General features: G+C 39.8%; 1 long non-coding RNA gene across 3 annotated transcripts; it reads right to left on the bottom strand.

Annotated features, from left to right (window-relative positions):
- Positions 1 to 2,813: 2,813 nt before the first annotated feature.
- LOC129737235 (uncharacterized) lies at positions 2,814 to 9,050 on the bottom strand. 3 transcript variants are annotated; one of them, XR_008734835.1, is made up of 3 exons: positions 8,913 to 9,050; positions 5,957 to 6,045; positions 2,814 to 5,630 (listed from the first exon to the last, which is right to left on the bottom strand). It is a non-coding gene; the product is annotated as an uncharacterized LOC129737235 (long non-coding RNA). The 3 variants fall into 3 exon arrangements; XR_008734833.1 differs by lacking the exon at positions 5,957 to 6,045; XR_008734834.1 differs by lacking the exon at positions 8,913 to 9,050 and having other exon boundaries at positions 5,957 to 7,059.
- Positions 9,051 to 15,599: the final 6,549 nt, after the last annotated feature.

The raw sequence follows: 15,599 nt of genomic DNA on the forward strand, positions 1-15,599 counted from the left end.
ATCAACACCCGATAGCTCCTGATCTGATGAAAACTCTCGAAGTTCTACTGACATGATGGGGAACAAAGATAATTTTCATACTCCTAGAAGATATGCCCAGTTATTTGTAGCATCTTGCAAGTACTTTGTTACGTTAGCAGTTTAACCATAGAAAAATGCTGCCTAGTTATCACTTATTCTCCCCAGGCAAGAGGGATTTTCCTTCTTCCCCTTTTCCATACTAAAACAGAAGCTATTGCTTAGATACTGAAGTGGCCTTTCCGTAATACTGTAATGACCCTTTCTCTGGACTAGCAGATTTGTAGTTGATTAAGAAAAATTAAATGCTAACAGTTACAGCATCAAACCGGCAACCACCTATCCTGCCATTACAAACACTGAATCGAATCGGTACAGGAATACAAGTGCCAGCTAATGTAACTCTTAAAAAGGCGGCTACCTTCATTCCTGGAGGAAAATGGATCAGTACTGAGGCAGACTGACAGCACCAAATTGCAACTATTGCAACAAAAATGCTACAGGACATGATTACTTAAATAAGACTATCTTTACACCAGAGCTATAAGGAAATATTTTTGACTGATAAATTACTTCAGGTAAGTTTTCTCGAACCTCTAGAAAAAAAGAAAAAAAAAAACCAATCCACATAGAAAATTACTAGAACCTCGACTTGTTCACATCAGTCTACAGCAGTGCTGAACAAGGAAAACAGCGCATTCAAGAACTAGCTGTTCTTGCTGGAACACTGTCCACCATGCCCCTGCACCCTGCCTGAAGCTTTGCCTGGGAAGCCTGACAGCTACTCATCCAAGTTTCCGCTGCCTGTCACAGCAATAGCTGACATCACCTAACGCACAATTCTGCAGTCCAATGTTATGATACCAGCCACTTTTTCTGGTATTAAAGAAAACATGCTCATCTTCTTCATATTTAGAGCTAACCTCACAAGTTAGGATAGCCTGAGATTTCCTGCCCTCTTCACTAACACTGCTATTTCATCCCCTCACTAGAGAGACTATAACCAGGCTCCCTGTATCAACTGATGCTTTACAGATATAAAACTTGTGGTCAGGTGGTAACCTGCAACACAAAGACTTCTCTTATGTTTTAATCCTGCACTGTGCAGTTCTGCAAATGGAAGCCAGGAAGGCTCTGAAAAGCTTTTTCCCTAACGCTCTTTCTACTCTTTCTATATATGCAAGAAAAAGATTCTTGTATACATTTTAGTGACGTGTTCTTATGGCATTAATAGTACCTTTCTAAATTACACAATGATGGCAGGGTTTATATTTTTGCATAATACTCTCATTTCTTTGGATGGACTGTGAGAGCTACCGAAGTACAGTAACCCACACTATTGCTCTGTCAGCATCCTCCACTGGCCCAGTCTCTGCTTCCCTTTATGTAAGGACCACAATCAGGCCTTCAATCTGACACCTCGCTTCAGATCTTATAGACTAAGCAGGCCAAGGACAGCAACGTTCACATGAGACCTCTGTGTCCCCAGGGATAGTGAAAGAAGTATTGGTTAATCCAGAGAAGGCCATTATCTTTCTGCAACAATGCTGCAACTTGCCTTTTAAGAAATTCCTCACAGTGACTTTTGGACATAAAGCAGAACATAAAGATGTAAAGCATATTTGCCAATTGCAATTAAGTAAAATGTTTCTATATTTCTATTTCTAAAGCCTGACTGTCAGCATATCCTCTTAGAGAGATAACATATTTCATCCTAGTGGCAGCTACATTTTATTGATGGATGATACCCAGTACAGTATTTTTTAAAGCACTGGGTATCCCTTGGAAGGTAAGATAGTATTTAATAAACTCTTCAGCATCTACCCTTGTTTTGTCACTGCCTGATCTGCCAAATTACATGTTACAAGAATGAAAGGAGCAGACAAAGTTGAAGTACCTTCCCACCTATCCTCTGTGTTCAGTAGATAATAGGAAGCGCTTGCAGCCATAGGAACACTAACCTGGATATATGGTAGAGAACAAGCAGCCTAGGTTACAAGTTCTGCACTCATCCACCTGCGGCAGAGAGCTCCAGCAGATTTCACATCTAATTGTGAAGTTTCCTTATCTGCTCAGAAATGTTCCTGAACTACACAGTACCTTTGAATTTTTATTGTTGGCTGAACCTGACAAAACTCTTGGTATCATATCTCTCTCTCACTCATCTTGAGCAGATCTTGTTAGTGCAGATTAGAACTTGTTAAAGATTAATTCTTAAAGCATCCTCAAGCTTTCTTTTCCAACAAAGGAAACATCAATTATAGGCTCACACATAAACTTTGCCCCTATCTTGAATACTTGCTGCCCTTTATAAATCTTAGATTTCTTCCCCTTGTGTGTGTTCAAAGGAGAGATTTTATTGCCTCCAGGGGTTGTTAAACTGATTGCAATACCACGTATTTAGAGCAGTTCAGTGGGAATTAAGCTGGTTCAATGCTGTCAGACCTAGAATATAGCTGTCAAATAGCATTACAAGTAAAACACCCTTGATAAGACATAATGACCAAATGTCAATCTGTTTTTTACCAGCAGCACTACAGACTTAGCTTGCCAATGAAAAATGCAGTATTTTGCACATTACAGTAGCTATGCTTTTGTGGTGCTACATAGTAGAGGGTATTTCAGTCTTTCAATTTAGCTTATTTTGAGATGATACAATTTGATCACAAAAATGTATGTCTCGGACCTACCTTAGATTCAAAGCAGCAATGCTTAATCTTGCTTTAACCTCCTCGCTCTCTTCTGTAAAACAAAAACAAAACAAAAAAAAAGAAAAAACCCACCCCACACAACACATGCATTAAAAATTTATTAATCATATTTCCTAAGTGTTAGCCATGCAGAAATTAAAACAGCCAATTTGGCTTAGAGCTGCTTTATGCTGTTACAGCATAAAGGTTCAAGTTTCAGACACTTCACACTACAAATGCAACCCATTAGGTACTGTTATTTTTCTGATTAATGGATTGTTGTTTTTTTCAATGACTGCATTATGTACTAAATTACTTATGATTTCTTTTGCGGATCCAAATATTTGTCACTTCTTTGAAGAATTAAGATGCAATAAATTTTTTAATACTTAAATACTCACTATTCCTATTCCAATACTTAAATACTTACTATGTTTACAAATGTGTATTCATTTTTGATAATGCTGAAAAGTTACATGAAATTGTTCCCATAAATAAACAATGATACTTTAAAACCTACCATAAAAACATTACACAGTCATAACTTAAGACTCGTTTATCCAGATGTGAAGGGGTTTAAAGTAACATGCCTGAAAACTTGGTTTAAATAAAGCAGGAGATATTTCAAGGTGTCTGCAATAACCTGGGGTCAGTTTCACCCAGAATAGGCAAGAGGAATGATATACAGAAGACAGACAATGAAAATCTCATGTGATGTCCTTCAAAAGGGCATTTCAAAATTAAATACAGAATATGGTTCCCCAGGAGCCACTGACAAATGGACAAAACAAACAGAGAGAAAACAAAACACAATCCAAACTCTGAAGCACAGTAAGACCAAGGAAGCCAAATTCTGCTTTCCATGGCATTCAGAGAGGACATCTGTTGACAGCAGTGAAAGTCCCAGCACATGAGATAAAATTAATACAATATGTTTAAAACTATATTGGCACTTTGACAGAAACCTACAAAAATAAAAAAATCATTTTTAAGTTAAGAGGAATCTTATTATTACCTCCCAATTTAAACCTGCAAAACACCTTCTATCTCTGAAATAAGCGGTCAAAGGACAGACAGCATCTTCATGTTTACTGCCTTCCAACTTACACTCGATTTCCCCATTTTGTAAACTTTTTGCCTGCATCTTAAGTGTGGGTTGCTACTAAGTGTGCAGAGGGCAAAGAGGCCAAGACTGAGGCACTACCCCTTACCGGACAGCTTCAACCAGGATGTACAAAATCTGAAAATTTCAGAGCTGGTGAGCCACTATGAGTCCTTACATACTCTGTCTTTAGTGAATCTACATGATATAAAAGCGAACTCTGAAAATGGACAGAACATTTGAATAGAGGTAAAAGGGCCATAAGATTTGAATAGAGGGGTTTGGGTTTGTTTCTACTAAACACATGGCAGGTACGTTTCAGAACAAAGTCACAACAAAGCGTGACTGTTGCCAGCTTCAGACGCTGATTTTCCTTATTAAACCAGGGCTTTGAGCTCAAATTGTCCCCTAAACTCCCTGCACACTCACTGTACAGCCACATGCAATACTAGTACCAGGCAACAGTACCAGCTAAACAGTACAACGTTATAATCACTCTGAAAGATAAAATATATGTTCCAGTGTATTTAACTAAGTAAATTCCACTTTCTGCATTAATGAATAACATTCATTATTAATGGCTAAAGTACTGCATGGGGTATTCCCTTTTGGGTGAACTCATAAGAATTAACAGCATTTTTGGTTTAATGCTTTTCCTGTTCCTCTTGTGAAATGTTTACAGCTCACACTGATGCTGGAGGAGTAACTGATTTCAAACTCAGTGCCATCATTTCATAACTACACTTAAAGAATCACAGGGGAATAGTGTCACCACTGAGTAATATGACTAGTTTCACATTGTGAGATAAATGAGGCAAAGATGGGGCATTTATCCAAAAATCAATCCAGAGCTGCATGCAAGACTCCCTTTCATTTTTTTCTTCCTTAAGCAGGAGATATTTGTGTGTGATTTCATTTTGTTTCCATTTATACAATTCAGCATGCGGTCTGTAATTACAGATTTTGGCATAAACCAGCACAAGTTTCTCACTATTGATGTTAAAAGCCGCCCTTCGGTTGGTTTTGCAAATGTTTTTTTTTCCCCCTTGTATTCCAGCTGCTTCACAACCAGTTAAATCGTACTGCAGGCCAGGTTCTTTTAAATTTATTTGTATTTTAGTAAATATTTTTTCTTAATTGAAAATTTTATATTAATTTTGAGCCACTCAGATCATCAACCAATGCATCTAACTGACATGATCATTATTTAGCTTGATAAAAACCACTTCAATAAAAAAATGGTTTCAACTAAAAAAAAAAAAAAAAATGGAGCTTTGCTGCCCTCTACCTGTCAGTTTCCAGACTGTGGGAGAAGACAGAAAAATCAGAACTATGTTCAAAGTCCCAGACTTCCACAGAATACTAAAAAGAGCTCGGAATTCAGCCACAATTACATGATATGTCCTGATTAGGCACAAAATCAGTTACAATTATTGTCCCCATTCATTGAGCTTAAACGATGGAATGCCATTTGAAAAATACAACAAAAAACAGCCAACCAGCTCTTTTGCTTATGATTAAAAATGGAATGCAAAACCACCCACGGGAAGAATGATTGCTAAAGGCTTTTAATTATATTCAGCTGGAAGGCACTGCCCCAGAATCACTCGCTCATTTAATCATCCATTACTGGGGCTACCAGCGTGGCTTCCCTCACACCAAAGTCACTCCATCTCTTTTTTGTTTAGTCTTCAATGCATGCAGGACAACAGCCAGGTTTCTGCCTCTGCTTTCTCTCACAGGGGTGCATGGTCCCCTTCCTTTTACGGGCCATCCTCAAACATTCTGGGCTTGGTTTGCTCCATTATGAAAGGAAAAACCTGCAAAACAAAGCAGAAGGAATCAGTCTGAGCCCCTGCTTCAGCAGATTTTCTCTCTGTTGCACTACAAAGTGCTGAACATCTATGACCGAAATCAGTGAAACAAAAGAAATCCGCTCTACTTCCCTTCTTCCATCAGAAATCCAAGTTGCATTTCTGCTAAACACGTGTGACCAGAGAATCAGCACAGTCATTACAGCACTCACATCAAGCGCTGTCAATTTAGATGGCAACAGAGTTTTACCCTTCTTTTTTTAAACCTGCAGTTTGTTCACTGGTTTCTCTTAATGCCCACTTAATTAAAATACCAGGAAAAAAAACCCAACCACCTCTCTGAACCCCCAGTAACCATCTGTCTTCTCATTGAAGAGTGGTAAGAGCTTTCAATGAATACTTCCCATCTCCCCAGTTGGTTCTACAAAACAGGGAGATCAAGACAATGTCCTTAATATCATGACAGTTAAAATCAAATAGGATAATCACATTTTGCTTATATGAAATTAAAAGCTAAGGAGACACTTTCCCCTACTCCCATCTCACTTCTTGGTAACTGAAGCCACCAGCCAAAAGTAAGCCCACATGGAACACAACAAAGTCCACTGCATTTTAATGAAGTCCTAAAATATGCCAGATTACTCAGGCAACTTGTACCACACATTATAGCACACCAGGTCAAACACATAGAGTATGTCATTAACCTTAAAACATAATGAAGAGTTTGCATCTAAAGAATATAAATACATGAGTAAGACCCACTTTGTTAATTCTATTCTTTGAAAGCCAGTGTGAAGTAGAATAAGGCAAGTAAACCTTTTTAAATATAGCCTTGATTTACTATTCTTCTAAGAAAAGCCCTCCTTCACACAGGAGACCCCATTCCTGGTTGTTCCAGCATGTTTTATTCCAGTAATACTAACAACTTTTCAGATCTGACTGTTACCAAAAATCAAGGAATCTGCATGGAGAGAAAAAGTTATCTTTTGTTGGGGTTTATGGCAAAACTGAGAAGCCTGGCAGGAACACAGACAGCTCCTGCCCCAGACAGCTTATAAAGATGTAAGAAGAGCATATGCTATCCAGAGAGTGAGAAGTCCTTTTCTCAGTCACAGTCTAGGCTCTAGTCCCTGGCAAAGCTAACAAATCAACACTGATCACCTCAGAATTACACCAGGCTCTGCTGCCTACCACCACAGAGGATGAAAAGCCGCCAAGAAGTTCACCTGGGATCTCATTTTATTAACCGCACTGCTACAAAGAAACTACACCAGTGGGCTCCATTATAGAGCCTCAAGACATAGCCAGGCAGACTCTGCAATTCAGACTTTGTTGGGTTCGCTGGGTTGTGGGTTTTTTTTAATCTTGAGTTTGTTTTAAAGAACAACAAAGTAACTCCTTTTTTCTGTGAACTTCCCAGAAAAAGGCGGGGGGGGGGGGGGGGGGGGGGGGGGGGGGGGGGGGGGGGGCGGGGGGGAAGAGCAAGGCTTTCAAGAGGAACTGAAAACCAGATGAGTGTCACATACCAGAAAATAATTTTTGTGTAGAAACCATGGACAGACACTTTGGAAATAAAAGGACTGAACCACTGAATGATTACCTCTTACACCTGTAAAAGGAATTAAATGAAAATACCTTATTCAACAAGAGAACACAGGTACACAGTAGGTACTGTATTTAAACAGAAGTCCTGGGGTTATTAAGTCATGATAGTAACAAAACATATAATTCTGTGGTAGAGTCTCTCTCTTGGAATCTCAAAACACTTTCAAGCTGCTTTACGAACTTCTATAATTTGCTTATCCAAGTAAGATGTTTAACCATTATTAACAAATTTCTAGAAAACATCAGAAGTCTTTGGAACAACTAAATACAAGCAAAGAACCCTCAACACCTATTCAGTTACTTCTAAAGTCTTATATCCCTCTCATACCACCTTTCTGGCATTTGGTTTGTGGGGGTTTTTTGTTTGGTTTGGGGTTTTATTGTTTGGTTTTGCTTTGTTAACTACCAGTGCTCCCAGGATCGCAGACAAACAAATCACAAACTAGAAGTACCACAACAAAAACTCCTTTAGGCAACCTCTCCCCAGCCAACAGAAGCTCTTCAAATTGAGAGGTCAATGTAAAGGACCTAACCCCTATGATTTTACGGAAGTATTTTATCTCCACTGATAGAATCAGAGCAACCTGAAGTCTGTTCTCCTGTGAAGGGCTTATGGTGTTTTCTGACGCACTCAGAGGAAAGGAACAAATACAGCAAGTTTTATGAGCACAGTTAAGGATGTTATAGTAGTATCATCACAATTGCACTCCATCATGCAAGTTCAACAATATTTCTTGGGAATATCACTAAACACCTTACAAACATTCTACATTTCTATACTTTTCCTGTGATGTTAAAAATGGCTGATCAGCTTGGTTTTATGACAGTCTGCCAATAAAGTCTAAAATAATTTTACAAAATATGGATATTGACTTAGGAAAAAATAAAAATCAAGCCCCATATAATTAGGATTACTTTTTTTATGTTCGGAAAAAAGAAGTCTCCAATGATCTCGGAAAAAAAAAAAAAAGAATTTATGACCAAGCTCCATTTGGAAAGACATTATGGGTCCCAGGAACAAAACAGTTTAAGAGTCTCTTACAGGAAGTGAGCAGAAATCTGAATCAAAATGAAAGTGCTCATGCAACCCTGCATTCTTGTTTTGCAGTGTTTTATTACAGTCACTTAAAATCTCAGGCACTTTAGCTTCTGCAATGAAACGTACACTGAAGCTGGATCTGTCTGGACTTAAGTGTTCAGTACTATAATTGCATCTGGATTTAAATATAGCTTCTACATTAAAACAATACTAGGAAAAAATTAAGAAAAGTTTGAGGACCTAAAGAATAACTCCTTTTGTATGTTCTTCCAAAGATTCGTACTTGCCTCTGTCCATACTTTTGCTTCCAGCAGCATTTATCATTGATTCAAAGGCTGGAAAAAAGTGAATGAACAACTGGGGGGAGGGGGAGAAGAAGAAATCAGTCCTGTATATAACGTCCTTACCACTTCGATAAGAAATTAGAGACCACGAGTGGTAAAACAAATGTGATAAGGAAAGAAGTTATCAGAAAGGCAGAAGGGAAAATAAGCTGTATTTACAATACTGATATCAACCTAAGAATTAACAACCTAAGAAAGAACAGTTACCACGATAGGGGTACTACTATGGCACACTCTACAGGCTCAAGACACAAAAGATTCAGAATAGATCAAAGAGGAAATGAAAAGATAACATCCTACCAAACACACAGAATTCAGCTGCCTCCAATTTTGCCATGTTCCCTCAGCATACTTTCAAGGAAAAAAAGTAAGTATTTATGATATGGATGAGAAGTAGTAAAGGCTACAGCATCCAGAAAAATATCAGGCAAAATTCACATTCTGACAGCCACAACTTCTGTAAAGCAGGAAGCTGTTGGTTTCTGCTTGAAGTAACATCTCTTTACAAGAATAAAGCTTTCACAAAAACAAATCCTGCTGCATTTAAAGCTTCCTGCATTAACTGGTATCTTACATCTCGTCTCAAAATGCTTATTTTGACCATTTTGAAAACCACTCTGAACCATAAAGAAAAATGTTTAGCATGTAATTGAATTAATTGGTAAAGTCCTTGTAAGCATTTTTCATAAGAAAGTCAAAATGAAAGTCTGATTGATTGATAAAATCTGTGAAATGGAAGCAACCTAGATCTGTTTCTTGAAAGTCTTTCCTTATTTTGGCCAAATTTAGTGTCCCAAAAATCATACTATCATGAACATCCAGCTAAAAGGAGCCTCTTGAGAGCAGCAAGGATAAAACAAATACAAATTAATGTTGACACAAAGTTCATTTTAGCTAACCAAGACTACATTAATTACATCATACACTTACATAAACATTGTAAACATACTGGTGTCCAGATTCTCACCAAGCACAGTGCTTGGCTCTCATGCAAAAGTAATTAGCAACCCACAGTGCTTTGGCACAGAACTTTGCGTGCTCTGAACACTGCTTTATGTATGTGTTCTTAGATTCACTAGAACTTTGTGCTTACCGGGTTTTGTTGCAATTAAGCAAGACTAAAGAGTCCATGATTATCTTAATTTACTTTCAGAGCCTGAAATATCCCTTATTCAGATAATCTGACAACAAAAGCCACTTTAATTCAAACAGGCTACTACAGTTTAATACTCTTTAACTCTTTCAGTACAAATCCAAGTTTATTAGGGATGAATTTATATGCTTCCATATTCAATTTGGGCAACCGAATCCTTTGTTTAAAATAAAAAAATAAAGAGTCTCTATGGACAGAGACACTTAACGCTTTTAACAATTTTCTCTGCCTTCCTGAATTTTCGTCTGAGGAAGGACAGACTAAAGGCCATAAATGTAGAGCTATCTTGACAAAAAAAGACTGAAATACAAGTCAAATATGACTTCAAAGTTCCATCGGTTTATCCTCTGTCAGTTATTCTTTCTTCTGACGGACCAGTGTCCCATTGCCTTTGTAGAGGAGCTGGAGAGAAGACTATCAGTTCTTAAGAAAACACACAAGAAACTAATGTGGAATTATAGATGGAAAGTAAGATAACCTTGTTCCATTGAGGTTCCCTCTTTTCTTTATGGATTAGGTTTCACAGAGCACATATGGAATTGTGTTTCTATAACATCTGAAGAACTACCAGTTTTGTAAGAGTAGTGTTGATGAAGCACCCAATACTCTTACCTTAGAACATCAGGCTGGGTGCTACCCTGGCTGTGTCACTGTTGATGGAAACTTTGTCATTGTCCTCAATGCAGTGGGGACTTCACACTACTTCTATCAAACATGCAGCTGTTTTCTGGATACTGGATATATTGCTCTGGCAAGTAGCAAATCACAGAACTGAAGCAGTTTAATCTCCTTTAAAGTTGATGCAGAGAATAAAATTAGCCTGACAATTGTGTCAGCATTAAAACCTGCTTGGATAAGCCAAGTACAATCAAAGACTGGTAGCATACGTGTAACACCCTGCATTTAAAAATAGCCCTTTACACTTCATTAATCTCAAGGTTTAAAACAGATGATACAGGTTTATGGGAAAATAAGTACTAGTTTTCAAGCAGATCCTTTCTAAATAATTTATAGTCAAAATAAATGTCAATGCTGCTATACAGACATGAAAGTTGCAAAAATAATATAGTTGAAGTGAATACAGCTAGAGATTACGATGAGATTGCAAAGGCTGCAGGGCAGGGATCATCTTCTGTCTGTACTCCGAAATGCCTGCCAGGCTTTTGGGTGGTGTGAAAACACTAAGTAACATTTTCATGAGGCTTGTATAGTGTAAAGGTCAATCAATCAATCACATTTTTCAAACTATGTCTCTCTGTTACAATGTGAATGTTGCTATTTCGCAAGAGTTTCAAAAACAGCTGTTATTTTTAAAAGTCAGAGTTGTATTCTCATCAAATTCAATAAAAAGCCAGGAAATCCGTGGAATTAGAAAACGTATACAGCTGTCCTCCTTACCTCTTATCCATGTGACATAGAAATGCAGATTGTGACTGCACTGTGCAGATCTGAGCAGTGAATGCAGCCTTAGAAGGTGCTTAGATTGAGTCTATTTCTTCTCACTTAAAGTTACATTATGCTAGACTTAAGGCATGCTTTATTTACATGCATTCAATCTCTAGTGGGAGTTTATATACTGTGCACTGGATAATTCTCTAAGTGAACAACAGTCCAGCATCAAGAAGAGTTTCATGCAGAATACAAATAGAAAGCATTAGACAACTACCTCCCAGGGACTGCGAGTTCCCTGGGCTTACGTTGGGGATGAGGATTGGTCGATCTGCTCACCCTCCGGGGCTGTCTGGAATTATAGATCAGGGACCTTATTGTCATACCCCAGCTGCTGCACAAAGCCACTAGAAGAAAGGAGATTTACGAGTATTTCAGCAGCACTGAACAAGGGATACAGAAGCTATACAACTGGGAGTACAGTGGCTCTAAATCTGTAGGCATTATGCAAAAAGAAAACGCAGAGTTCAGCATCAAGGGAGCTCTCCCAGAGCAATAGGACATCTTTGTAAATTCTCTAAAGAATAAATTTAACAGTTATTAAAGAACAACACCCTGTTATTGCAGTCACTGAACTTTACATCACAAGGAAAGATACAAGGGATTTTCAGAAAGACATCTGTCATTTAACAGTGACAGTGACCTCAGCACTGACGAGCAATTCAAATCCCCGGTGATGGAAACAAATTAACCCCTTGGTACACAGCGGGTTGAGAACTCCAGTATTAGGACTGTTGCGCACTGTAGCAGTGCAGTCGACAGAAGGTTTTACCTTCAGACAAGCAGTAGATAGAAAGAGGTATATTTTTAAAATTATAATTGCTGCACATAGCAAATATGACATTATTTCACGTCATGCTGTTGACAGAATCATAGAGTAGCTTAGGTTGGAAAAGACCTTTAAGATCATCAAGTCCAACCATTAACATAGCACTGCCAAGTCCCACTAAACCATGTCCCTAAGCGCCACATCTACACACCTCCAGGGACGGCGAGTCAACCACTTCCCTGGGCAGCCTGTTCCAATGCTTGACGAACCTTTTGGTGAAGAAATCTTTACTTATATCCAATCTAAACTTTCCCTGGCAGAACCTGAGGCCGTTTCCTCTTGTCCTTGTTACTTGGGAAAACAGACTGACACCCACCTCGCTACAACCTCCTTTCAGATAGTTGTAGAGAGCAATAAGATCCTGCAAGCCTCCTGTTCTCCAGACCAAACACCCCCAGTTCCCTCAGCTGCTCCTCTTAATACTTGTGCTCCAGACCCTTCCCCAGCTTTGTTGCCCTTCTCTGGACATGCTCCAGCACCTCAATGTCTTTCCTGTGGTGAGGGGCCCAGAACCGAACACAGGATTCAAGGTGTGGCCTCACTAGTGCCTCAATCACTGCCCTAGTCCTGCTGGCCTCACTGTATCAGCCAGGATGCTACTGGCCTTCTTGGCCCCCTGGGCACACTGCTGGCTCATGCCCAGCCGGCTGTCAACCAGCACCCCCAGGCCCTTTTCCACGAGGCAGCTTTCCAGCCGCTCTGCCCCAAGCCTGTAGTGTTGTGTGGGGCTGGTGTGACCCACATGCAGGATCCAGCACTAAGTCCTGTTGAACCTCATACAACTGGCCTCAGCCCATCAATCCAGCCTGCCCAGACCCCTCTTCAGAGCCTCCTGCCCTCAAGGAGATCAACACTCCTGCCCAACTTGGTGTCACCTGCACACTCCCTGAGGGTGCACTTGATCCCTTCCTCCAGATCATTGATAAAGACATTAAACAGAACTGGCCCCTGAGAAACACCACTCCAGACCAGCTGCCAGTTGAATTTAACTCCATTCACCGCCTTTCAGGACCTGCCTTTCATAGAACTGTGCTGGCTGGGCCTGACCATCTGGTTGTCCTGCACACGCTACAGGATGTCACTCAAGGTGAAGTGTTCCATAACCCTCCCCAATACCGAGATCAGACTGACAGGTCTGTAGTCCCACAGATCCTCCTCCTTCTGGCCCTTCTTGTAGATGGGCATCACATTTGCTAACCTCTGGTCAATTGGGACATCCCCAGTTAGTTAGGACTGCTGGTAAATGATTGAAACTGGCTCAGTGAACACCTCTGCCATCTCCCTCAGTACCCTTGGGTGGATCACATCCAGCCTCATCAACCTGTGTGTCTTAAGTGGTGTAGCAGGCCCCTGATCATCTCCCCTTGGATTATGGGGGCTTCATTCTGCTCCCCATCCCTGTCTTCCAGCACAGGGGCCTGGGTACTCAGAGAACAACTGGGTCTTACTATTAAAGACTGAGGCAAAGAAGCCATTAAGAAAAGGAGGCCTTTTCTTCAACCTTTGTCACTGTTTCCCCCTACATCCAGTAAAGGATGGAGATTCTCCTCAGCCCTCCTTTTGTTGCTGATGTATTTATGCACATAGTTACATAGAAACATTTATAGTCTTGAAAAGGCGCAAAGGAATTTCAGCGGCAGAAATAAACCCTTCACTGAAAAACATTTATAACAAAGTATTTAAGGACTGGGCACAGAAGTAGGAAGGCTAACAACCTTTATACATACCCATTTCACATGATAATTGTGTTTTACCAAGAGAGAGTTCAGTAGTGTATTACTCCTTAGAGACCTTCAGCCCTGCTTGACCCCACCTCACGTTCTGTACATTTCCACATGGAGAACTAGCAGAACACAAGACAAAGCACCCCTCCCGCTGGGAAGGGCACCATATTTGTTACCAGACAAACATTCACAGCTAAGGAAGGTAACTACACCTGCGCCCAGGGCTGAGCTCTACTGCAAGCAATAGTACCTTTAAGTAAATTGGAAATATCTTTCCCTCCGCGGATAACTAAACTTCTTGAATACTGACTTAACCTCACAACACCTGAACTCACTATTCACTTTTTCCAAAGATAAGAGAGACACGGGGGGAAACCTATGGCTGATTCTGGCAGAGAACTCAGTTCTCATAACCTTATAGTTTTGCCAGTCTTTTGAGGGAGAAGATGCCCATGTAACATCACAGATTGTTTAGCACTCAGGAGGATCATTTCCCCCTGCTTTTTTTTTTGTTTGTTGTGGCATTTAACAACTGTGTTGCTTAGCACTAACAAAACCAAAAAGTTAACAGCAACAGACACAAAGGATGAAAAACAGGGCAGTGCCATATGAAACCCCACACTATGCCAATAAAATCAGTTTTAGGCTTTTAAAATAAAATGTGGCAGAGATTGCATAAGATTCACCCTTGTCCAAATAATAACAGTTAAAACAAATTAGCTTTCCAAAACACACACTCTAGCCCAACAAAAAGGCATTCGATCAGGAAGCAAAGCACAGCTGATATTACCGCAGTCCTCTCCAGCCTTATAAATCTATGGCCTCAACAGAATACACCACTGTACTCCAGGTAAACAGTGACTGCAAGCTAAACAAATTGCTGATCTGCCATCACAGTCCCCTCCCTCAGAGTAATTAGCTTCCAGATGGATGCCTTTAACACAGAGTAAAATATTCAGACAATAAAAAGCACATTTGGATCTTAACTGCCCGCTGTAAATTGTCCACTGCCACATATGTAGTAGCTACACGCTTACCTTAGCTATGTCCTGGGAAATTCAAACAGGCTCCAACATGTTTCAGTCATCTCAGTGTGAAAAGAGGACGACAGACTTACAAGTACTCTTGAAGGAACCTTACTGATTGATGGTTTAATGATACAGCAACCTTACAGACTGATAACAAAAGAAAATAAAAGGATCTGGACCACAATGTTGTTATTAGCTGAAGCAAGAAGGCTGAAAACAACTGTACATTAACCAAGATGCCCTTTTGTAATCGACACTTGCAGCTCTTTTCCCAAGTCCATACAGCTGTTCTGCTCAATCTTTTGACAAACATTCACTTAAATATGCAGTAAGTTGTGATTATTCACAATTATACATTCATCCTGTCACTGTATTATTCATTCTTAGCAGTTTTGGTACCCCACAAAAACTCCCAACATTCCTGACTTACCCTCCTTCACAGCTTTGGGGATATTGAGAACCCTATAAACACAGAAACAGTTTGGAATGCGCATGCTCTGGTGTCCACGAGGAAGATGGCAAGTCTCCACAAAAAGAACAGGCACATTCGATGTGAAGACTAATGTTTGACCTGCAGGGGACCACCAAGGCAAGCAGGTTAGTTATTCCTTGTTCTCCTGTAACACTCTGTATTCTTCAACCCTGAAAAAAAAAAGAAAAAAAAACAACCACACTTCTGCATACAGGCAGAACTTTGTTTTAAATCAGAATCACAGGATAGTAGGGGGTCTTAGGGTCTTGTTAAGAAGTCTTCTCTTTTATGTTTTTGCATCAGCAGATTCTGATGCTCCAGTTCACCCTCTA

This window comes from Falco cherrug, chromosome 12 (genome assembly GCF_023634085.1).
Source record: "Falco cherrug isolate bFalChe1 chromosome 12, bFalChe1.pri, whole genome shotgun sequence".
NCBI lineage: Eukaryota > Metazoa > Chordata > Aves > Falconiformes > Falconidae > Falco > Falco cherrug.